The sequence below is a fragment of the Anomaloglossus baeobatrachus genome, chromosome 7, assembly GCF_048569485.1.
Source record: "Anomaloglossus baeobatrachus isolate aAnoBae1 chromosome 7, aAnoBae1.hap1, whole genome shotgun sequence".
Classification (NCBI taxonomy): Eukaryota; Metazoa; Chordata; class Amphibia; order Anura; family Aromobatidae; genus Anomaloglossus; species Anomaloglossus baeobatrachus.
In genome coordinates, this window is record NC_134359.1 from 191437581 (window position 1) to 191463335 (window position 25755).

Consider the following 25755-nt stretch of genomic DNA (forward strand, 5'->3'; position numbering starts at 1 on the left):
ACTTAGTGGCATCCTAAAAGTGGCTGTTGGACTTCCATTAGTGTCCCACTGGTGCAAATCTATGTGCAGCACCTCTGCATTGCACACTCAAACTCATGGTTACTAAGCCGTTATACTAGCGAACACTGAGTAAACTTAGTGGCATCTAAAAATTGGTTGTTGGACTTCCATTAGTGTCCCACTGGTGCAAAGCTATTTGCAGCACCACTGCATTGCACACTCAAACTCCTTGTTACTGAGCCATTATAGTAGCAAACACTGAGTAAACTTAGGGGCATCTTAAAAGTGGTTGTTGGACTTCCATTAGTGTCCCAATGGTGGAAAGCTATTTGCAGCACCATCGCATTGCACACTCAAACTCATTGTTACTAAGCCATTATACTAGCAAACACTGAGTAAACTTAGTGGCATCCTAAAAGTGGCTGTTGGACTTCCATTAGTGTCCCACTGGTGCAAAGCTATTTGCAGCACCACTGCATTGCACACTTAAACTCATTGTTACTAAGCCATTATACTAGCAAACACTGAGTAAACTTAGTGGCATCCTAAAAGTGGCTGTTGGACTTCCATTAGTGTCCCACTGGTGCAATGCTATTTGCAGCACCACTGCATTGCACACTCAAACTCATTGTTACTAAGCCATTATACTAACAAACACTGAGTAAACTTAGTGGCATCATAAAAGTGGCTGTTGGACTTCTATTAGTGTCCCACTGGGGCAAACCTATGTGCAGCACCTCTGCATTGCACACTTAAACTCATTGTTACTAAGCCATTATACTAGCAAACACTGAGTAAACTTAGTGGCAACCTAAAAGTAGCTGTTGGACTTCCATTAGTGTCCCACTGGTGCAAAGCTATTTGCAGCACCACTGCATTGCACACTCAAACTCATTGTTAGTAAGCCATTATACTAGCAAACACTGAGTAAACTTAGTGGCATCCTAAAAGTGGCTGTTGGGCTTCCATTAGTGTCCCACTGGTGCAAAGCTATTTGCAGCACACTGCATTGCACACTCAAACTCATTGTTACTAAGCCATTATACTAGCAAACACTGAGTAAACTTAGTGGCATCCTAAAAGTGGCTGTTGGACTTCCATTAGTGTCCCACTGGTGCAAAATTATGTGCAGCACCTCTGCATTGCACACTCAAACTCATTGTTACTAAGCCATTATACTAGCAAACACTGAGAAAACTTAGTGGCATCCTAAATGTGGTTGTTGGACTTCCATTAGTGTCCCACTGGTGCAAAGCTATTTGCAGCACCACCGCATTGCACACTCAAACTCATTGTTACTAAGCCATTATACTAGCAAACACTGAGTAAACTTAGTGGCATCATAAAAGTGGCTGTTGGACTTCCATTAGTGTCCCACTGGTGCAAACCTATGTGCAGCACCTCTGCATTGCACACTCAAACTCATTGTTACTAAGCCATTATACTAGCAAACACTGAGTAAACTTAGTGGCATCATAAAAGTGGCTGTTATACTTCCATTAGTGTCCCACTGGGGCAAACCCATGTGCAGCACCTCTGCATTGCACACTCAAACTCATTGTTACTAAGCCATTATACTAGCAAACACTGAGTAAACTTAGTGGCATCCTAAAAGTGGCTGTTGGACTTCCATTAGTGTCCCACTGGTGCAAACCTATGTGCAGCACCTCTGCATTGCACACTCAAACTAATTGTTACTAAGCCATTATACTAGCAAACACTGAGTAAACTTAGTGGCATCCTAAAAGTGGCTGTTGGACTACCATTAGTGTCCCACTAGTGCAAAGCTATTTGCAGCACAACTGCATTGCACACTCAAACTCATTGTTACTAAGCCATTATACTAGCAAACACTGAGTAAACTTAGTGGCATCCTAAAATTGGCTGTTGGACTTCCATTAGTGTCCACTGGTGCAAAGAAATTTGCAGCACCACTGCATTGCACACTCAAACTCATTGTTACTAAGCCATTATACTAGCAAACACTGAGTAAACTTAGTGGCATCCTAAAAGTGGCTGTTGGACTTCCATTAGTGTCCCACTGGTGCAAAGCTTTTTGCAGCACCACTGCATTGCACACTAAAACTCATTGTTACTAAGCCATTATACTAGCAAACACTGAGTAAACTTAGTGGCATCCTAAAAGTGGCTGTTGGACTTCCATTAGTGTCCCACTGGTGCAAATCTATGTGCAGCACCTCTGCATTGCACACTCAAACTCATGGTTACTAAGCCGTTATACTAGCGAACACTGAGTAAACTTAGTGGCATCTTAAAATTGGCTGTTGGACTTCCATTAGTGTCCCACTGGTGCAAAGCTATTTGCAGCACCACTGCATTGCACACTCAAACTCCTTGTTACTGAGCCATTATAGTAGCAAACACTGAGTAAACTTAGGGGCATCTTAAAAGTGGTTGTTGGACTTCCATTAGTGTCCCAATGGTGGAAAGCTATTTGCAGCACCATCGCATTGCACACTCAAACTCATTGTTACTAAGCCATTATACTAGCAAACACTGAGTAAACTTAGTGGCATCCTAAAAGTGGCTGTTGGACTTCCATTAGTGTCCCACTGGTGCAAAGCTATTTGCAGCACCACTGCATTGCACACTTAAACGCATTGTTACTAAGCCATTATACTAGCAAACACTGAGTAAACTTAGTGGCATCCTAAAAGTGGCTGTTGGACTTCCATTAGTGTCCCACTGGTGCAATGCTATTTGCAGCACCACTGCATTGCACACTCAAACTCATTGTTACTAAGCCATTATACTAGCAAACACTGAGTAAACTTAGTGGCATCATAAAAGTGGCTGTTGGACTTCCATTTGTGTCCCACTGGGGCAAACCTATGTGCAGCACCTCTGCATTGCACACTTAAACTCATTGTTACTAAGCCATTATACTAGCAAACACTGATTAAACTTAGTGGCATCCTAAAAGTGGCTGTTGGACTTCCATTAGTGTCCCACTGGTGCAAACCTATGTGCAGCACCTCTGCATTGCACACTCAAACTCATTGTTACTAAGCCATTATACTAGCAAACACTGAGCAAACTTAGTGGCATCCTAAAAGTAGCTGTTGGACTTCCATTAGTGTCCCACTGGTGCAAAGCTATTTGCAGCTCCACTGCATTGCACACTCAAACTCATTGTTAGTAAGCCATTATACTAGCAAACACTGAGTAAACTTAGTGGCATCCTAAAAGTGGCTGTTGGACTTCCATTAGTGTCCCACTGGTGCAAAGCTATTTGCAGCACCACTGCATTGCACACTCAAACTCATTGTTACTAAGCCATTATACTAGCAAACACTGAGTAAACTTAGTGGCATCCTAAAAGTGGCTGTTGGACTTCCATTAGTGTCCCACTGGTGCAAAATTATGTGCAGCACCTCTGCATTGCACACTCAAACTCATTATTACTAAGCCATTATACTAGCAAACACTGAGAAAACTTAGTGGCATCCTAAATGTGGTTGTTGGACTTCCATTAGTGTCCCACTGGTGCAAAGCTATTTGCAGCACCACCGCATTGCACACTCAAACTCATTGTTACTAAGCCATTATACTAGCAAACACTGAGTAAACTTAGTGGCATCATAAAAGTGGCTGTTGGACTTCCATTAGTGTCCCACTGGTGCAAACCTATGTGCAGCACCTCTGCATTGCACACTCAAACTCATTGTTACTAAGCCATTATACTAGCAAACACTGAGTAAACTTAGTTGCATCCTAAAAGTGTCTGTCGGACTTCTATTAGTGTCCCACTGGTGCAAACCTATGTGCAGCACCTCTGCATTGCACACTCAAACTCATTGTTACTAAGCCATTATACTAGCAAACACTGAGTAAACTTAGTGGCATCCTAAAAGTGGCTGTTGGACTTCCATTAGTGTCCCACTGGTGCAAAGTTATTTGCAGCACCACTGCATTGCACACTCAAACTCATTGTTACTAAGCCATTATACTAGCAAACACTAAGTAAACTTAGTGGCATCCTAAAAGTGGCTGTTGGACTTCCATTAGTGTCCCACTGGTGCAAAGCTATTTGCAGCACCACTCCATTGCACACTCAAACTCATTGTTACTAAGCCATTATACTAGCAAACACTGAGTAAACTTAGTGGCATCCTAAATGTGGCTGTTGGACTTCTATTAGTGTCCCACTGGTGCAATGCTATTTGCAGCACCACTGCATTGCACACTCAAATTCATTTTTACTAAGCCATTATACTAGCAAACACTGAGTAAACTTAGTGGCATCATAAAAGTGGCTGTTGGACTTCCATTTGTGTCCCACTGGGGCAAACCTATGTGCAGCACCTCTGCATTGCACACTCAAACTCATTGTTACTAAGCAGTTATACTAGCAAACTATGCTGCCAGTTTAAGGGCCGTAGTTGCATTGTCAGGGATAGTTATTGTTGTTTATTCTGCTGTTAATAAAGATAGACCACCGCTGCAATCTACACCACCTCTCAATTTTTACTACCACATTTTAAGTGCACAATCTTGTCGCAATCAAAATGAGAGGCAAAATGACAGATGCTGGTGGAAAGGGGAAGAGGCGTGTTGGAAAAGGAAAAAAAGGGTTTGTCCGTGGGGAAGGTGGCAAAGCTCCATTAACATCTGCTGAAGATAGACCATCTTCCATCAAAAGTAAGATGTCTACTACTTACCGTGGACAATCCGATGTGCTCCCTTTTTTACGGACACGAACAACTGGAACAAAGGTAGATGATGGCCAAAAAAGGAAAATGCTTGAATGGATCTCAAGTGGTCCAACAAGTGCCCTCTCCTCCACCTCAACTACCGCATCCAAAAAACACCAGTCCTCTGAGTTGTCATTCCAATCACACTTGCTTTCTCCCATCTCTGAAGTCTCCATCCGCCCTGCACAGTATGGTGGAACTGAGATGGCTGAGTCTGCAGAGCTGTTCAGTCACACTATAGCCTGGGAATCAGAGGGCTGCTCCCAAGCTACAGTGAGTACAGACCAGGAAATGGTCTGCAGTGATGCCCAGAACCTTTGTGACTCAGATTGAGGCCGTGATGACCAAGTTTCTGAGCATAATGTTGACCCTTATTCCCAAACTGAAACACCTGTTGTAATAGACAATGAGGAACATACTGATGACGATGAGACGCAGATACCAGATTGGGATGACAACTTAAATATTCGGTCAGGGCAAGAAGAGGCTCGGTCTGAGGGTGAGGGGAGTGCAAACACAACAATTGATAAGGAAGTTCTAGATCCCACCTACTGTCAACCCACAGTCAGGCCCTCGAGGAGGTCAACAGAGCCGGTGGAGGAGGATGCAACTGACGACGAAGTTACCTTGCGTTTTCCTGGACAGAGTCGGAGTACTGGTAGCACGTCTACAACTGCATCCTCAGCCACCACTGTGCCTCTGAGCACTAGTCGGGGTGGATCAGCAGGTCGCATACCCTCTAAGCCTTGCCTAGCCTGGTCCTTTTTTGACATAGCAAAAGATCGCCCAAAATATGTGATCTGTAAAATTTGTCATGATTTTTTTAGTAGAGGGCAAAACCTCAGCAGTTTGACAACTTCTTCCATGAATCGTCACATGAATAAATATCATATGTCCCAGTGGGAAGCTCACCGTGCTGCAATGCGGCCTAGCGGAGCGAACCATCCACCGCCTGCCCCTTCCAGTGCATCCGCGTGCTCTTCATCTTCTAGGACTGTGGGGACAGCTGTCACACCTGGTTTTCCACGCACAACTTCCACCACTGTAACCGCAACAGGCAGTTTCCTTGGTAGGTCGTCAGTTGGTTTGGAAGGGGAAACAAGTGCGTGTGTACAGCCCTCTCAGACATCGATAGCACCAACGTTGGATGAAGGCAACATCATGTCTACGCCTGCACTTTCCTCACAAACCTGCATTTTTCCAGGGACACCTTACTCAACACCGTCTACACACAGCAGCCAGATCTCTGTCCCTCAGATGTGGACAAATAAAAGGCCATTTCCTGCGACCCATGACAAAGATAAGAGGTTGACTTTATCCCTCTGTAAGCTCTTGGCTACCGAAATGCTGCCTTTCCGCCTGGTGGACACACAGGATTTTAGAGACCTTATGTCTGTCGCTGTGTCCCAGTACCAGATGCCCAGTCGCCACTACTTCTCTAAGAAAGGTGTGCCCGCGCTACACCAGCATGTCGCACACAACATCACCGCTTCCTTGAGAAACTCTGTGTGTGAACGGGTGCATTTCACCACCAATACTTGGACCAGTAAGCATGGACAGGGACGTTACATGTCGCTGACTGGGCACTGGGTAACTATGGTGATAGATGGTGAAGGGTCTGCTGCACAAGTCTTGCAGTCCCCACGACTTGTGTGTCAATCCTCTGTCTGTCCAAGTTCCGCCACTGCTTCTGCCTCCTCCACCTCATCTGGGTCCTCCAGCTCCACCCCAAGCCTGCCTGGTCAGGCCACCAGCGTTCTCACTGCGTAGAAGGAATCACGCACCCCTCATTACTATGCTGGCAGCAGAGCGCAACGGCATCAGGCGGTCTTTAGCTTGTCATGTCTTGGAAATAGGAGTCACACAGCGGATGAGTTGTGGGCAGCTCTGGAGACTGAGTTTAATAAATGGTTGTCTCCACTCAACCTGCAGCCTGGTAAGGCCGTGTGCGACAATGCTGCAAACCTGGGTGCGGCCCTTCGCCTGGGCAAGGTGACACACGTGCCTTGTATGGCTCACGTGTTGAACTTTGTTGTCCAGCAATTTTTAACACACTATCCCCGCCTAGATGGCCTTCTGAACAAGGCACGAAAACTGTCTGCTCACTTCCGCCGTTCAACCACCGCTGCTGAGCGACTTGCATCGCTCCAGAAGTCTTTCGGCCTGCCGGTTCATCGCCTGAAATGCGATGTGGTGACACGCTGGAATTTGACTCTCCACATGTTACAGCGACTGTGGCAACATCGCCGAGCCCTGGTGCAATACGTCATGACGTATAGCCTGGGCCAACGAGATGCAGAGGTGGGGCAGATCACCCTGATGGAGTGGTCTCAGATCAAGGACCTATGCACCCTTCTGCACAGTTTCGACATGGCGACGAATATGTTTAGCGCTGACAATGCCATTATCAGCATGACAATTCCAGTCATTTACATGCTGGAGCACACGCTAAACACTATTCGGAGTCAGGGGGTGGGACAACAGGAAGGGGAGGAACTACAGGAGGATTCATATGCGCAAGACACAACAACATCACCAAGGTCCAGACGTTCATCATCACCAACACGGCAGGCATGGGACCATAGGGGACAGGGATCAACAATGACGCATGGTAGCAGGCGAAATGTTGTGGAAGGTGCAGGAGATCATGAAGAAATGGAGGACGAACTGTCCATGGACATGGAAGACTCAGCAGATGAGGGAGACCTTGGTCAAATTTCAGTTGAAAGAGGTTGGGGGGAGATGTCAGAGGAAGAAATAACGGTTAGCACCTCTATGCCACAAACACAGCGTGGACTTGGTCCGCATGGCTGCGCAAGACACATGAGTGCCTTCTTGCTGCACTACCTCCAACATGACCCTCGTATTGTCAAAATTAGAAGTGATGATGACTACTGGCTTGCCACACTATTAGATCCCCGGTACAAGTCCACATTTTGTGACATAATTCCAGCCATAGAAAGGGACGCACGTATGCAGGAGTATCAGCAGAAGCTATTACTCGATCTTAGCGCGGCTTTTCCACCAAACAACCGTGCAGGTGCAGGGAGTGAATCTCCCAGTTGTAACTTGACAAACATGGGACGGTCTCGTCATCTTCAACAGTCTACCCGTACCAGTAGCACCGTATCTGGTGCTGGTAACAGCAATTTTAATGAATCTTTTCATAATTTTTTTAGACCCTCCTTTGCAAGGCCACCAGAGACAACAAGTCTGACACATAGTCAACGGCAGGAGAGGATGATACAGGAGTATCTCCAAATGAACATCGATGCCATTACTTTGCAAATGGAGCCTTGCTCATTTTGGGCTTCAAATCTTGAAAAATAGCCAGAGCTCTCCACTTACGCCTTGGAGATTTTGTCGTGTCCAGCTGCCAGCGTTGTCTCTGACCATGTCTTCAGTGCTACTGGGTGTGTGCTGACAGATAAGCGCACGCGTCTGTCCAGTGACAATGTGGACAGACTAACGTTCATCAAAATGAACAAGTCATGGATCCACAAGGAATTTACTACCCCTGTGTCATCCTGGGGAGAGTAAATGCTTGTGTATTTTGAATGTCTAGCTGTGAAGTGTACAACTAGGGCACAAGTGCTGCCACTGATGGGGTGTCTGTGTGGCCCAATTTTTGGAAAAAAGGAAGACTCCGCTTGGAGTAACCCTTGCTTACATTGTTTTTAAAAATGATCCAAGATGAACAGAGCTGGAATCAGGAAAGACTTTGCTACCTACCCCGGTGTCATCCTGGGGACGGTTAAGTATGGCGTATTTTCGAATGTGCTTGATACAAATCTAGCTGTGAAGTGTACAACTGGGGCACAAGTGCTGCCACTGAAGGGGTGGGTGTGTGTGTTGCCCAATTTTTGGAAAAAAGGGAGACTCCGCTTGGAGTAACCCTTGCTTACTTTGTTTTTAAAAATGATCCAAGATGCACAGAGCTGGGATCAGGAAAGACTTTGCTACCTACCCCGGTGTCATCCTGGGGACGGTTAAGTATGGCGTATTTTTGAATGTGCTTGATGCAAATCTAGCTGTGAAGTGTACAACTGGGGCACAAGTGCTGCCACTGAAGGGGTGGGTGTGTGTGTGGCCCAATTTTTGGAAAAAAGGGAGACTCCACTTGGAGTCACCTTGCGGTGTTTTACATGGTTTTAGAAGGGCCTGCCATGCCTATATCTGTAGATAATCAAAAAACTCCGGCACTCGTTTATGATGAAAAGAATTTTGTCCTTTATTGCATATCCATTAATTAAACAACGTTTCGGCTAATGCCTTCTTCATAAACTGGAAATTTCAATAAAAGTAAAAAACATATATCAGTACCATAAACATATATATTCTCATACATCTATACATATCGGTAATCCCATATAATATCAAAAATGGGAGAGAAAAAAATGTTTTACCTAATAGATGAAAAAAGCTCTATATAGGAAGAACCTCAAGTGTACTTTTGTACAGTATATCTGAATAAAAAAATGAGAAAACAACCAAATATAACAATGAAAAAAATTAATCTAGATCAAAATCTAGTAGTGAGAAATAATATACAACATACCTAATGAGAGCTCACAGTAATCTATGGCTCCATATATGAGGATATTCAATTTTGGATAATATGAATAAAGAGTATATCTATGGGACAAATAATAAGATTTCAAAATTGAAATCCACATTTTTATGAACAGATCATTCATTATATAAGTATATATATATTACCTTAATTAGGGAAAAAAAAAGGGCATGACTGCTATCTCCCAGTGGGGCAGTGATAAAGTGGCAAAGTCGCTATATATAGAAAAAAAGAAAAGAGAGAGAAACTGTTTAGAACATCTCACTAAAAGTGAGGAACAAGAACCACAGGGTAAAATCGCAAAGATAAAGTCCCATAGAAACATACTAAAGGGTTCAAACAGACGCAGTGCATTACCTGTGCAGCCGGTGATCAGCGGTGAATGTGGAACCATATGACCGCGAGAGGGGTTTATATGTGAAAGAGGGGCGGGTCATAGTAATCATTTCCTATATCGTGGAACGCACGGTGAGACGCACGCTACGCGTGCGCAGAGGAATCCGGAAGTGCGCGCATGCGCAGAAGCATTTTTGTGATTACAAGCGCTCAGACACCTTGAGACTCCAGACGGAACGCTATTAAGTGCGTGTCTGTAAGATAAACAAGAAAAACGGCAGGATGTAATACAATAACTGGAAAAAGCATATAAGAGAAGCAATATCTACTGATATAAAATGTGAAAGATACATACATATATAATATATAATACATGCATGTACCGGAGCACACATACAAATAGGCCCATACACACACCTATCAACCTAAACTTTGTAGAAGATTTGACTCCAATATTACAATATTTCTTATCATGCATGAGTCCATATGTATGTGTACCCCGACCTCCAAACATGACACCATAGAAAAAATCATAAGTATACAGGGTCATCAGGCAGAACGGACCTCATACCTCCTGGTCAGTAATTCTCATATTCCCTGTTGAGACCGTGAGGGGAAAGGGTATTGAGCATATGGATCCAGAAGAATTCCCTTTCTTTTAATTTTTTAACCCTATCCCCCCCGCGTCTCAACAGGGGAACATGCTCCAGAACTTGAAACCTCAATTGCGAAATCGAATGTCCACACTGAATAAAATGAAATGGGATAGGCAACATAGTCAACTTGCACCTGATAGTGGACTTATGTTTTCCTATACGGTCTCGGATATGTTGGGTAGTCTCACCAACATATCCGAGACCGCATGGACATTTAATTAAATAGACAACATATGAAGTGTCACAAGTGTAAAATTCCTTAATATAAAAAACTTTACCAGTACGGGGATGTGTGAATTTGTTACCTTTAATAATGTTGGAACAGTGGGGACAATGAAGACAGGGAAAATTACCCTGTTTAGGGGTAGATAGAAATGTCTGACGGGACTTGAGGGCCGTAGACCCTATATCAGCCCTGACCAATAGGTCACGAAGATTGGAGGAGCGTTTATAGCTGAATAAAGGTAAAGAGGAAAACTCCGGTATCTGAGGGTAAGATCTTGATAAAACCTGCCAATGTTTCGATATAATTTTCTTAATTATGGAATGGAAGGGATGAAATGTATGCACAAAGGAAATAAATGGACCATCCCTTTTAAACTTCTGGGTAGTTTGTAAACTTTGTTGTAAAGCAGAATTAACGACGGGTAAGGGATAACCACGTTGTAAAAATTTATGTGTCATCTCTTTATGTCTAATCTGACGTTGGACATGCGATGTGACTATCCTAGATACTCTTTTATATTGGGAAACAGGTAAAGAATTTTTAAGATGACGTTGATGGCTGCTCGTGTAATAGAGCAAACTATTACGATCAGTAGGTTTTGTATACAAATCAGATGTGACAGTACCCATAGAATCAATCTGTATGAGAGTATCCAGAAAGCTGATGGTAGAATGATCAATATGCTGAGTAAAGGATAAACCTTGTACTCGTGTATTAAGATACTCAAAAAAGTCGTTAAACTGTATCTGAGAGCCCGTAAAAATCATGAAAATGTCATCTATATATCGTTTGTACATAAGGACATGATCTTGAAATAAAGGATGTGTGTGAACGAACATGGACTCAAAATGTGTCATGTAGATGTTCGCGTAGGGTGGCGCGACATTTGAGCCCATAGCCGTGCCTTTTTTCTGGAAGTAAAATTGGTTGCGGAACAGGAAATAATTTTTGGTAAGCACTATATTCAATAGATCTACACAGAATCCCTTCTGTATCGGAGAAAATTCACTATAGTGATCAAGAAACCAAGTAACTGCTTCCATGCCTAATACGTGATCAATAGATGTATATAAGGAGTTCACATCAAGAGTGACTAGAAAGGAATTAGGAGGAAGTGGCCCCAAGGAGCGTAATTGATGTAAAAAATCACCTGTATCACGAAGATATGAGGGAGTCTTAGTCACTAAGGGTGACAATATGTGATCAAGAGTTATAGCCAAGGGAGATAACAAGGAATCTATAGATGCCACAATGGGACGCCCAGGTGGATGCCACAAATTTTTGTGCACCTTGGGTAAGGTGTACAAAACCGGAACAACTGGACTGATCTTATTTAAATAAGTGGCTAACTTGGTGTCTATAACACCAAGAGATGAGTAGTAATGGATCTTCTCCAACATAGTTTGTTTAATATCATTAGTGGGATCACGGGGAATAGGCATGTATGTGGACGTATCTGCCAATTGTGACATGATTTCAGAAATATAATAATTCTTATCCATCACTACTAGGGCACCGCCCTTGTCTGCTGGTTTGATTATGATAGAAGCATTGTTCCTAAGAGACTTTAAGGGGTGCTTCACACACAGCGAGCTCACTGCCGAGATCGCTGCTGAGTCACGCTTTTTGTGACGCAGCAGTGACCTCATTAGCGATCTCGCTGTGTGTGACACTGAGCAGCGATCTGGCCCCTGCTGCGAGATCGCTGCTCGTTACACACAGCCCTGGTTCGTTTTCTTCAAAGCCGCTCTCCTGCTGTGACACACAGATCGCTGTGTGTGACAGCAAGAGAGCGACAAATGAAGCGAGCAGGGAGCAGGAGCCGGCGTCTGACAGCTGAGGTAAGCTGTATCCAAGATAAACATCGGGTAACCGAGGTGGTTACCCGATATTTACCTTAGTTACCAGCCTCTGCAGCTCTCACGCTGCCTGTGCTGCCGGCTCCGGCTCTCTGCACATGTAGCTGCTGTACACATCGGGTTAATTAACCCGATGTGTACAGCAGCTAGGAGAGCAAGGAGCCAGCGCTAAGCAGTGTGCGCGGCTCCCTGCTCTCTGCACATGTAGCTGCATTACACATCGGGTTAATTAACCCGATGTGTACTGTAGCTAGGAGAGCAAGGAGCCAGCGCTCAGTGTGCGCGGCTCCCTGCTCCCTGCTCACACTGGTAACTAATGTAAACATCGGGTAACCATACCCGATGTTTACCTTAGTTACCAGTCTCCGCAGCTTCCAGACGGCGGCTCCGTGCAAGCGCAGCGTCGCTTGCACGTCGCTGCTGGCTGGGGGCTGTTCACTGGTCGCTGGTGAGATCTGCCTGTTTGACAGCTCACCAGCGACCATGTAGCGATGCAGCAGCGATCCTGACCAGGTCAGATCGCTGGTCGGATCGCTGCTGCATCGCTAAGTGTGAAGGTACCCTTAGGCCTGGGTTTCACCTGGAGTAAGATTATTTTTGATATGCAAATCACCATTTTTAACAGTATTAATGAAATTATCAATATCCAATTTGACAAGAGAGACAAATGTCTCTGCAGGGTGATAAGTCTTAGGTGGCATGAAACTGCTTGGCATAGTGAGGTTAAGATCGCTAAAGGAGAATTGTTTGATATCACGGGTATCCGAAAGTGCAATACCACGATCAGAAGGAAGCTGACTAAAGTGTACCTTAAGTCTTACCGACCTATAAAATTTGTTTAATTCCTGTTCCAATTTGAATGTATCAAGATGAGGAGTTGGACAAAAGGTTAAACCTTTCTGTAAAACCTGTGATTCGAGGGGGGACAGGGTGTAGGAGGAAATATTGAAGATGAGGTCCGTCCTACCTGGGATCTCGTTGTTATACGTTCTCCCAGATGTGGCTCTCCTCGGCCCCCTCCTCGTCTTCTTTGGTTGTAGGTACGACGTGGTCCTAAAAAAGAACTACTATGGGACTCAATTTCACTACCAGAGCTGGCAGAAGATGAAAATTCAGATCTGACTGGAAAACGTCTACGTGGAAATGTTTCGCCACACCGCCATCTGTAGACCTGTCCACGTTTATAATCTTCCTCATCTCTTGTAAATTTATTGCGTTTACGTTCCTGTAAGGTCTTCTTGTATTCCAAAATAGTGGATTCCATTTTAGTTTTCATGTTATTTAATTCAGTTGAGGAAAAAATATTCGAAAGTTGTCCCTCAATTGTAGATATCTGTCTAGAAATGGTATCAAGCTCCTTATGTAAAAAATCGATAGTTAGAGTCATAAGATCATATGAACATTTATTCAGGATCTGTTCAAATGTTGTGCAAAAATCGGAATTATCAGAAAATAACGTGGGGCGTAATGAAACGCGTAAACCGCGTGGTATCCGTTTTACCTTGTAATATTCTGCCAAGGTGATAAGGTGGAGTTCAAGTGCTGTCTGTCGCTTCAGCTCGCGTTCATATTCTTTCGTTCTAGATTCTTCACTAGGTGTAAATAGAAATTGACCCGTAGAGGTCACTCTAGAGTGAATAGTAGAAGTTTGTTCATCGTTGTAAGAGAACACATTAGAAGCCATTGGTGAAAGTCAATTGGTACGTCAGGAGCACAGATCAAAAAATTCTAATGTATGAAAAACCGTGATGGTCTGGCTCACTGTGAAGGTGGTGCTCGGGAGAACACTATGAATAGATAATCAAAAAACTCCGGCACTCGTTTATGATGAAAAGAATTTTGTCCTTTATTGCATATCCATTAATTAAACAACGTTTCGGCTAATGCCTTCTTACAACGATGAACAAACTTCTACTATTCACTCTAGAGTGACCTCTATGGGTCAATTTCTATTTACACCTAGTGAAGAATCTAGAACGAAAGAATATGAAAGCGAGCTGAAGCGACAGACAGCACTTGAACTCCACCTTATCACCTTGGCAGAATATTACAAGGTAAAACGGATACCACGCGGTTTACGCGTTTCATTACGCCCCACGCTATTTTCTGATAATTCCGATTTTTGCACAACATTTGAACAGATCTTGAATAAATGTTCATATGATCTTATGACTCTAACTATCGATTTTTTACATAAGGAGCTTGATACCATTTCTAGACAGATATCTACAATTGAGGGACAACTTTCGAATATTTTTTCCTCAACTGAATTAAATAACATGAAAACTAAAATGGAATCCACTATTTTGGAATACAAGAAGTCCTTACAGGAACGTAAACGCAATAAATTTACAAGAGATGAGGAAGATTATAAACGTGGACAGGTCTACAGATGGCGGTGTGGCGAAACATTTCCACGTAGACGTTTTCCAGTCAGATCTGAATTTTCATCTTCTGCCAGCTCTGGTAGTGAAATTGAGTCCCATAGTAGTTCTTTTTTAGGACCACGTCGTACCTACAACCAAAGAAGACGAGGAGGGGGCCGAGGAGAGCCACATCTGGGAGAACGTATAACAACGAGATCCCAGGTAGGACTGACCTCATCTTCAATATTTCCTCCTACACCCTGTCCCCCCTCGAATCACAGGTTTTACAGAAAGGTTTAACCTTTTGTCCAACTCCTCATCTTGATACATTCAAATTGGAACAGGAATTAAACAAATTTTATAGGTCGGTAAGACTTAAGGTACACTTTAGTCAGCTTCCTTCTGATCGTGGTATTGCACTTTCGGATACCCGTGATATCAAACAATTCTCCTTTAGCGATCTTAACCTCACTATGCCAAGCAGTTTCATGCCACCTAAGACTTATCACCCTGCAGAGACATTTGTCTCTCTTGTCAAATCGGATATTGATAATTTCATTAATACTGTTAAAAATGGTGATTTGCATATCAAAAATAATCTTACTCCAGGTGAAACCCAGGCCTTAAAGTCTCTTAGGAACAATGCTTCTATCATAATCAAACCAGCAGACAAGGGCGGTGCCCTAGTAGTGATGGATAAGAATTATTATATTTCTGAAATCATGTCACAATTGGCAGATACGTCCACATACATGCCTATTCCCCGTGATCCCACTAATGATATTAAACAAACTATTTTGGAGAAGATCCATCACTACTCATCTCTTGGTGTTATAGACACCAAGTTAGCCACTTATTTAAATAAGATCAGTCCAGTTGTTCCGGTTTTGTACACCTTACCCAAGGTGCACAAAAATTTGTGGCATCCACCTGGGCGTCCCATTGTGGCGTCTATAGATTCCTTGTTATCTCCCTTGGCTATAACTCTTGATCACATATTGTCACCCTTAGTGACTAAGACTCCCTCATATCTTCGTGATACAGGTGATTTTTTACATCAATTACGCTCCTTGGGGCCACTTCCTCCTAATTCCTTTCTAGTCACTCTTGATGTGAACTCCTTATATACATCTATTGATCACGTATTAGGCATGAAAGCAGTTACTTGGTTTCTTGATCACTATAGTGAATTTTCTCCGATACAGAAGGGATTCTGTGTAGATCTATTGAATATAGTGCTTACCAAAAATTATTTCCTGTTCCGCGACCAATTTTACTTCCAGAAAAAAGGCACGGCTATGGGCTCAAATGTCGCGCCACCCTACGCGAACATCTACATGACACATTTTGAGTCCATGTTCGTTCACACACATCCTTTATTTCAAGATCATGTCCTTATGTACAAACGATATATAGATGACATTTTCATGATTTTTACGGGCTCTCAGATACAGTTTAACGACTTTTTTGAGTATCTTAATACACGAGTACAAGGTTTATCCTTTACTCAGCATATTGATCATTCTACCATCAGCTTTCTGGATACTCTCATACAGATTGATTCTATGGGTACTGTCACATCTGATTTGTATACAAAACCTACTGATCGTAATAGTTTGCTCTATTACACGAGCAGCCATCCACGTCATCTTAAAAATTCTTTACCTGTTTCCCAATATAAAAGAGTATCTAGGATAGTCACATCGCATGCCCAACGTCAGATTAGACATAAAGAGATGACACATACATTTTTACAACGTGGTTATCCCTTACCCGTCGTTAATTCTGCTTTACAACAAAGTTTACAAACTACCCAGAAGTTTAAAAGGGATGGTCCATTTATTTCCTTTGTGCATACATTTCATCCCTTCCATTCCATAATTAAGAAAATTATATCGAAACATTGACAGGTTTTATCAAGATCTTACCCTCAGATACCGGAGTTTTCCTCTTTACCTTTATTCAGCTATAAACGCTCCTCCAATCTTCGTGACCTATTGGTCAGGGCTGATATAGGGTCTACGGCCCTCAAGTCCCGTCAGACATTTCTATCTACCCCTAAACAGGGTAATTTTCCCTGTCTTCATTGTCCCCACTGTTCCAACATTATTAAAGGTAACCAATTCACACATCCCCGTACTGGTAAAGTTTTTTATATTAAGGAATTTTACACTTGTGACACTTCATATGTTGTCTATTTAATTAAATGTCCATGCGGTCTCGGATATGTTGGTGAGACTACCCAACATATCCGAGACTGTATAGGAAAACATAAGTCTAGAGTTGAGCGCGGTTCGCGGTTCGTGGTTCTCCAGTTCTAGGCTCGAGTGATTTTTGGGCTGTTCGAGATCGAACTAGAACTCGAGCTTTTTGCTAAAAGCTCGATAGTTCTAGATACGTTCGAGAACGGTTCTAGCAGCAAAAAGCAGGGCTTTTTACAGCTACAGTGAGCAGGAGCCATCGCTGGCAGCCTGCCAGAAGCTGGTAACCAAGATAAACATCGGGTATCCAAGCAAAGCGCTTTGGTTAGTAACCCGATGTTTATCTTAGTTACGTGCAGGAAGCCCACACTTCCCCGCTCAGCTCACTCCGCCCCCTCCTGCCCGCGGCATGTACACATACATACACACACACACACACACAAACATCCACCCCCCCCCCGCCCGCTCGCTCGGCTTACCTGCGGTGATGAAGTCCCGCCATCCCGACCTCAGCGCTGTCACTGTCCTCCATGGCCGCCGCTTGTCACATCACCTATCGCTTCCGACCCGAGACTGACACTGGCGGTGACGTCACGGACCTCTCGCGATACTTGCTGTGAAGGCGCCGGTCATTGACCTCAGTGACAGGGGCTGTCAGTGTGCTGGAGATCAGCGCAGGTAATGTACCTCGCTGACAGCAGCACTTGTCACCCCCCTGCAGTGACCTGGGCTGACCCATTGATGTTAGCTCAGGTCACTGCATTGCTCTTCCAGCCAATGGGGAACATCCTGCTCTTCATTGACTGGGACAGTGTGGATCGTCATGGCAACCCCTTGGATTACACCAGACCTGGATTTGTTTTTCAATCTAATAAATTGGTTAAAGAGGGAATGTTTTGGAGAGTGTTTTTTCAAATAAAAATGTGTTTGTCGTCTATTTTTTTTTATTACTAACTGGGTTGGTGATGTCGGGTATCTGATAGACGCCTGACCTCACCAACCCCAGGGCTTGATGCCAGGTGACATTACACATCTGGTATTAACCCCATATATTACCCCGTTTGCCACCGCACCAGGGCGCGGGATGAGCTGGGGCGAAGCACCAGGATTGGCGCATCTAATGGATGCGCCACTTCTGGGGTGGCTGCGGCCTGCTATTTTTAGGCTGGGGAGATTCCAATAACCATGGACCTCCCTAGTCTGAGAATATCAGGCCCCAGCTGTCTGCTTTACCTTGGCTGGTGATCCAATTTTGGGGGACCCCTACGTGTTTTTTTTTTTAATTATTTATTTAATTTAAAATAACAGCGTGGGGTGCCCTCAGTTTTGGATTACCAGCCAAGGTGAGGTTGCCAGCTGTGGTCTGCAGGCTGCAGCCGTCTGCTTTACCCTAGCTGGCTACAAAACTAGGGGGAACCCTACGTCATTTTTTTTTCATTTTTTTGGCTAAATACAAAGCTAAGCACCCCTTAGTGCCACATGAAAGGTACCAAAGGGTGTTCCACTTTTTCTCCATTTTTTTCTCCACTTTTTCTCCACTTTTTCTCCACATTTTCTCCACTTTTTCTCCATTTTTTTCTCCACTTATTCTCCACTTTTTCTCCTCTTATTCTCCACTTTTTCTCCACTTTTTCTCCTCTTATTCTCCACTTTTTCTCCACTTTTTCTCCATTTTTTTCTCCACTTTTTCTCCACTTTTTCTCCTCTTATGCTCCACTTTTTCTCCACTTTTTCTCCTCTTAATCTCCACTTTTTCTCCACTTTTTCTCCACTTTTTCTCCACTTTTTTCTCCACTTTTTCTCCACTTTTTCTCCACTTTTTCTCTTCTTATGCTCCACTTTTTCTCCACTTTTTCTCCACTTTTTCTCCTCTTATTCTCCACTTTTTCTCCACTTTTTCTCCACTTTTTCTCCATTTTTTTCTCCACTTTTTCTCCACTTTTTCTCCACTTTTTTCTCCACTTTTTCTCCTCTTATGCTCCACTTTTTCTCCACTTTTTCTCCTCTTAATCTCCACTTTTTCTCCACTTTTTCTCCACTTTTTCTCCACTTTTTCTCCACTTTTTTCTCCACTTTTTCTCCTCTTATGCTCCACTTTTTCTCCACTTTTTCTCCACTTTTTCTCCACTTTTTCTCCTCTTATGCTCCACTTTTTCTCCACTTTTTCTCCACTTTTTCTCCTCTTATTCTCCACTTTTTGTCCACTTTTTCTCCACTTTTTCTCCATTTTTTTCTCCACTTTTTCTCCACTTTTTCTCCACTTTTTCTCCACTTTTTTCTCCACTTATGCTCCACTTTTTCTCCACTTTTTCTCCTCTTAATCTCCACTTTTTCTCCACTTTTTCTCCACTTTTTCCTCCACTTTTTCTCCACTTTTTCTCCTCTTATTCTCCACTTTTTCTCCACTTTTTCTCCACTTTTTCTCCATTTTTTTCTCCACTTTTTCTCCACTTTTTCTCCACTTTTTTCTCCACTTATGCTCCACTTTTTCTCCACTTTTTCGCCTCTTAATCTCCACTTTTTCTCCACTTTTTCTCCACTTTTTCTCCACTTTTTCTCCACTTTTTCCTCCACTTTTTCTCCACTTTTTCTCCTCTTATGCTCCACTTTTTCTCCACTTTTTCTCCACTTTTTCTCCTCTTATGCTCCACTTTTTCTCCACTTTTTCTCCACTTTTTCTCCTCTTATTCTCCACTTTTTGTCCACTTTTTCTCCACTTTTTCTCCATTTTTTTCTCCACTTTTTCTCCACTTTTTCTCCACTTTTTTCTCCACTTATGCTCCACTTTTTCTCCACTTTTTCTCCTCTTAATCTCCACTTTTTCTCCACTTTTTCTCCACTTTTTCTCCACTTTTTCTCCACTTTTTTCTCCACTTTTTCTCCACTTTTTCTCCTCTTATGCTCCACTTTTTCTCCACTTTTTCTCCACTTTTTCTCCACTTTTTCTCCTATTATACTCCACTTTTTCTCCACTTTTTCTCCACTTTTTTCTCCACTTTTTCTCCTCTTATGCTCCACTTTTTCTCCACTTTTTCTCCCCTTTTTTCTCCACTTTTTCTCCACTTCTTCTCCACTTTTTCTCCTCTTATGCTCCACTTTTTCTCCACTTTTTCTCCACTTTTTCTCCACTTTTTTTCTCCACTTTTTCTCCTCTTATGCTCCACTTTTTCTCCACTTTTTCTCCACTTTTTCTCCACTTTTTCTCCTCTTATGCTCCACTTTTTCTCCACTTTTTCTCCTCTTATGCTCCACTTTTTCTCCACTTTTTCTCCTCTTAATCTCCACTTTTTCTCCACTTTTTCTCCACTTTTTCTCCACTTTTTCTCCACTTTTTTCTCCACTTTTTCTCCACTTTTTTCTCCACTTTTTCTCCTCTTATGCTCCACTTTTTCTCCACTTTTTCTCCACTTTTTCTCCACTTTTTCTCCTCTTATGCTCCACTTTTTCTCCACTTTTTCTTCTCTTAATCTCCACTTTTTCTTCTCTTATGCTCCACTTTTTCTCCACTTTTTCTCCACTTTTTTCTCCACTTTTTCTCCTCTTATGCTCCACTTTTTCTCCACTTTTTCTCCATTTTTTCTCCACTTTTTCTCCACTTTTTCTCCTCTTATGCTCCACTTTTTCTCCACTTTTTCTCCACTTTTTCTCCTCTTATGCTCCACTTTTTCTCCACTTTTTCTCCACTTTTTTCCCCACTTTTTCTCCACTTTTTTCTCCACTTTTTCTCCTCTTATGCTCCACTTTTTCTCCACTTTTTCTCCACTTTTTCTCCACTTTTTCTCCTCTTATGCTCCACTTTTTCTCCACTTTTTCTCCACTTTTTCTCCTCTTATTCTCCACTTTTTGTCCACTTTTTCTCCACTTTTTCTCCATTTTTTTCTCCACTTTTTCTCCACTTTTTCTCCACTTTTTTCTCCACTTATGCTCCACTTTTTCTCCACTTTTTCTCCTCTTAATCTCCACATTTTCTCCACTTTTTCTCCACTTTTTCTCCACTTTTTTCTCCACTTTTTCTCCACTTTTTCTCCTCTTATGCTCCACTTTTTCTCCACTTTTTCTCCACTTTTTCTCCACTTTTTCTCCACTTTTTCTCCACTTTTTTCTCCACTTTTTCTCCTCTTATGCTCCACTTTTTCTCCACTTTTTCTCCCCTTTTTTCTCCACTTTTTCTCCACTTCTTCTCCACTTTTTCTCCTCTTATGCTCCACTTTTTCTCCACTTTTTCTCCACTTTTTCTCCACTTTTTTTCTCCACTTTTTCTCCTCTTATGCTCCACTTTTTCTCCACTTTTTCTCCACTTTTTCTCCTCTTATGCTCCACTTTTTCTCCACTTTTTCTCTTCTTATGCTCCACTTTTTCTCCACTTTTTCTCCTCTTAATCTCCACTTTTTCTCCACTTTTTCTCCACTTTTTCTCCACTTTTTCTCCACTTTTTTCTCCACTTTTTCTCCACTTTTTTCTCCACTTTTTCTCCTCTTATGCTCCACTTTTTCTCCACTTTTTCTCCACTTTTTCTCCACTTTTTCTCCTCTTATGCTCCACTTTTTCTCCAATTTTTCTCCTCTTAATCTCCACTTTTTCTCCACTTTTTCTCCACTTTTTCTCCACTTTTTTCTCCACTTTTTCTCCTCTTATGCTCCACTTTTTCTCCACTTTTTCTCCATTTTTTCTCCACTTTTTCTCCACTTTTTCTCCTCTTATGCTCCACTTTTTCTCCACTTTTTCTCCACTTTTTCTCCACTTATGCTCCACTTTTTCTCCACTTTTTCTCCACTTTTTTCTCCACTTTTTCTCCACTTTTTTCTCCACTTTTTCTCCTCTTATGCTCCACTTTTTCTCCACTTTTTCTCCACTTTTTCTCCTCTTATGCTCCACTTTTTCTCCACTTTTTCTCCACTTTTTCTCCACTTTTTCTCCTCTTATTCTCCACTTTTTGTCCACTTTTTCTCCACTTTTTCTCCATTTTTTTCTCCACTTTTTCTCCACTTTTTCTCCACTTTTTCTCCACTTTTTTCTCCACTTATGCTCCACTTTTTCTCCACTTTTTCTCCTCTTAATCTCCACTTTTTCTCCACTTTTTCTCCACTTTTTCTCCACTTTTTCTCCACTTTTTTCTCCACTTTTTCTCCACTTTTTCTCCTCTTATGCTCCACTTTTTCTCCACTTTTTCTCCACTTTTTTCTCCACTTTTTCTCCTCTTATGCTCCACTTTTTCTCCACTTTTTCTCCACTTTTTCTCCACTTTTTCTCCTCTTATGCTCCACTTTTTCTCCACTTTTTCTCCACTTTTTTCTCCACTTTTTCTCCTCTTATGCTCCACTTTTTCTCCACTTTTTCTCCCCCTTTTTCTCCACTTTTTCTCCACTTTTTCTCCACTTTTTCTCCTCTTATGCTCCACTTTTTCTCCACTTTTTCTCCACTTTTTCTCCACTTTTTTTCTCCACTTTTTCTCCTCTTATGCTCCACTTTTTCTCCACTTTTTCTCCACTTTTTCTCCACTTTTTCTCCTCTTATGCTCCACTTTTTCTCCACTTTTTCTCCACTTTTTTCTCCACTTTTTCTCCTCTTATGCTCCACTTTTTCTCCACTTTTTCTCCCCTTTTTTCTCCACTTTTTCTCCACTTTTTTCTCCACTTTTTCTCCTCTTATGCTCTACTTTTTCTCCACTTTTTCTCCACTTTTTCTCCACTTTTTCTCCTCTTATGCTCCTCTTTTTCTCCACTTTTTCTCCTCTTAATCTCCACTTTTTCTCCTCTTATGCTCCACTTTTTCTCCACTTTTTCTCCACTTTTTCTCCACTTTTTTCTCCACTTTTTCTCCTCTTATGCTCCACTTTTTCTCCACTTTTTCTCCACTTTTTCTCCTCTTATGCTCCACTTTTTCTCCACTTTTTCTCCTCTTAATCTCCACTTTTTCTCCACTTTTTCTCCACTTTTTCTCCACTTTTTTCTCCACTTTTTCTCCACTTTTTTCTCCACTTTTTCTCCTCTTATGCTCCACTTTTTCTCCACTTTTTCTCCACTTTTTCTCCTCTTATGCTCCACTTTTTCTCCACTTTTTCTCCTCTTAATCTCCACTTTTTCTCCTCTTATGCTCCACTTTTTCTCCACTTTTTCTCCACTTTTTCTCCACTTTTTTCTCCACTTTTTCTCCTCTTATGCTCCACTTTTTCTCCACTTTTTCTCCACTTTTTCTCCACTTTTTCTCCACTTTTTCTCCTCTTATGCTCCACTTTTTCTCCTCTTAATCTCCACTTTTTCTCCTCTTATGCTCCACTTTTTCTCCACTTTTTCTCCACTTTTTCTCCACTTTTTCTCCACTTTTTTCTCCACTTTTTCTCCTCTTATGCTCCACTTTTTCTCCACTTTTTCTCCACTTTTTCTCCTCTTATGCTCCACTTTTTCTCCACTTTTTCTCCTCTTAATCTCCACTTTTTCTCCACTTTTTCTCCACTTTTTCTCCACTTTTTTCTCCACTTTTTCTCCACTTTTTTCTCCACTTTTTCTCCTCTTATGCTCCACTTTTTCTCCACTTTTTCTCCACTTTTTCTCCACTTTTTCTCCTCTTATGCTCCACTTTTTCTCCACTTTTTCTCCTCTTAATCTCCACTTTTTCTCCTCTTATGCTCCACTTTTTCTCCACTTTTTCTCCACTTTTTCTCCACTTTTTTCTCCACTTTTTCTCCTCTTATGCTCCACTTTTTCTCCACTTTTTCTCCATTTTTTCTCCACTTTTTCTCCACTTTTTCTCCTCTTATGCTCCACTTTTTCTCCACTTTTTCTCCACTTTTTCTCCTCTTATGCTCCACTTTTTCTCCACTTTTTCTCCACTTTTTTCTCCACTTTTTCTCCACTTTTTTCTCCACTTTTTCTCCTCTTATGCTCCACTTTTTCTCCACTTTTTCTCCACTTTTTCTCCACTTTTTCTCCTCTTATTCTCCACTTTTTGTCCACTTTTTCTCCACTTTTTCTCCATTTTTTTCTCCACTTTTTCTCCACTTTTTCTCCACTTTTTTCTCCACTTATGCTCCACTTTTTCTCCACTTTTTCTCCTCTTAATCTCCACTTTTTCTCCACTTTTTCTCCACTTTTTCTCCACTTTTTCTCCACTTTTTCTCCACTTTTTTCTCCACTTATGCTCCACTTTTTCTCCACTTTTTCTCCTCTTATGCTCCACTTTTTCTCCACTTTTTCTCCACTTTTTCTCCACTTTTTCTCCTCTTATGCTCCACTTTTTCTCCACTTTTTCTCCACTTTTTCTCCACTTTTTTCTCCACTTTTTCTCCTCTTATGCTCCACTTTTTCTCCACTTTTTCTCCACTTTTTCTCCACTTTTTCTCCTCTTATGCTCCACTTTTTCTCCACTTTTTCTCCACTTTTTCTCCACTTTTTTCTCCACTTTTTCTCCTCTTATGCTCCACTTTTTCTCCACTTTTTCTCCCCTTTTTTCTCCCCTTTTTTCTCCCCTTTTTTCTCCACTTTTTCTCCACTTTTTTCTCCACTTTTTCTCCTCTTATGCTCCACTTTTTCTCCACTTTTTCTCCACTTTTTCTCCACTTTTTCTCCACTTTTTCTCCACTTTTTCTCCTCTTATGCTCCACTTTTTCTCCACTTTTTCTCCTCTTAATCTCCACTTTTTCTCCTCTTATGCTCCACTTTTTCTCCACTTTTTCTCCACTTTTTCTCCACTTTTTCTCCACTTTTTTCTCCACTTTTTCTCCTCTTATGCTCCACTTTTTCTCCACTTTTTCTCCCCTTATGCTCCACTTTTTCTCCACTTATTCTCATCTTAATCTCCACTTTTTCTCCACTTTTTCTCCACTTTTTCTCCACTTTTTCTCCACTTTTTTCTCCACTTTTTCTCCACTTTTTTCTCCACTTTTTCTCCTCTTATGCTCCACTTTTTCTCCACTTTTTCTCCACTTTTTCTCCACTTTTTCTCTTCTTATGCTCCACTTTTTCTCCACTTTTTCTCCACTTTTTCTCCACTTTTTTCTCCACTTTTTCTCCTCTTATGCTCCACTTTTTCTCCACTTTTTCTCCATTTTTTCTCCACTTTTTCTCCACTTTTTCTCCTCTTATGCTCCACTTTTTCTCCACTTTTTCTCCACTTTTTCTCCTCTTATGCTCCACTTTTTCTCCACTTTTTCTCCACTTTTTCTCCTCTTATGCTCCAATTTTTCTCCACTTTCTCTCCACTTTTTTCTCCACGTTTTCTCCTCTTATGCTCCACTTTTTCTCCACTTTTTCTCCACTTTTTCTCCACTTTTTCTCCTCTTATGCTCCACTTTTTCTCCACTTTTTCTCCACTTTTTTCTCCACTTTTTCTCCTCTTATGCTCCACTTTTTCTCCACTTTTTCTCCACTTTTTCTCCTCTTATGCTCCACTTTTTCTCCACTCTTTCTCCTCTTAATCTCCACTTTTTCTCCACTTTTTCTCCACTTTTTTCTCCACTTTTTCTCCACTTTTTTCTCCACTTTTTCTCCTCTTATGCTCCACTTTTTCTCCACTTTTTCTCCACTTTTTCTCCTCTTATGCTCCACTTTTTCTCCACTTTTTCTCCACTTTTTTCTCCACTTTTTCTCCTCTTATGCTCCACTTTTTCTCCACTTTTTCTCCACTTTTTCTCCTCTTATGCTCCACTTTTTCTCCACTTTTTCTCCTCTTAATCTCCACTTTTTCTCCACTTTTTCTCCACTTTTTCTCCACTTTTTCTCCACTTTTTTCTCCACTTTTTCTCCTCTTATGCTCCACTTTTTCTCCACTTTTTCTCCACTTTTTCTCCACTTTTTCTCCTCTTATGCTCCACTTTTTCTCCACTTT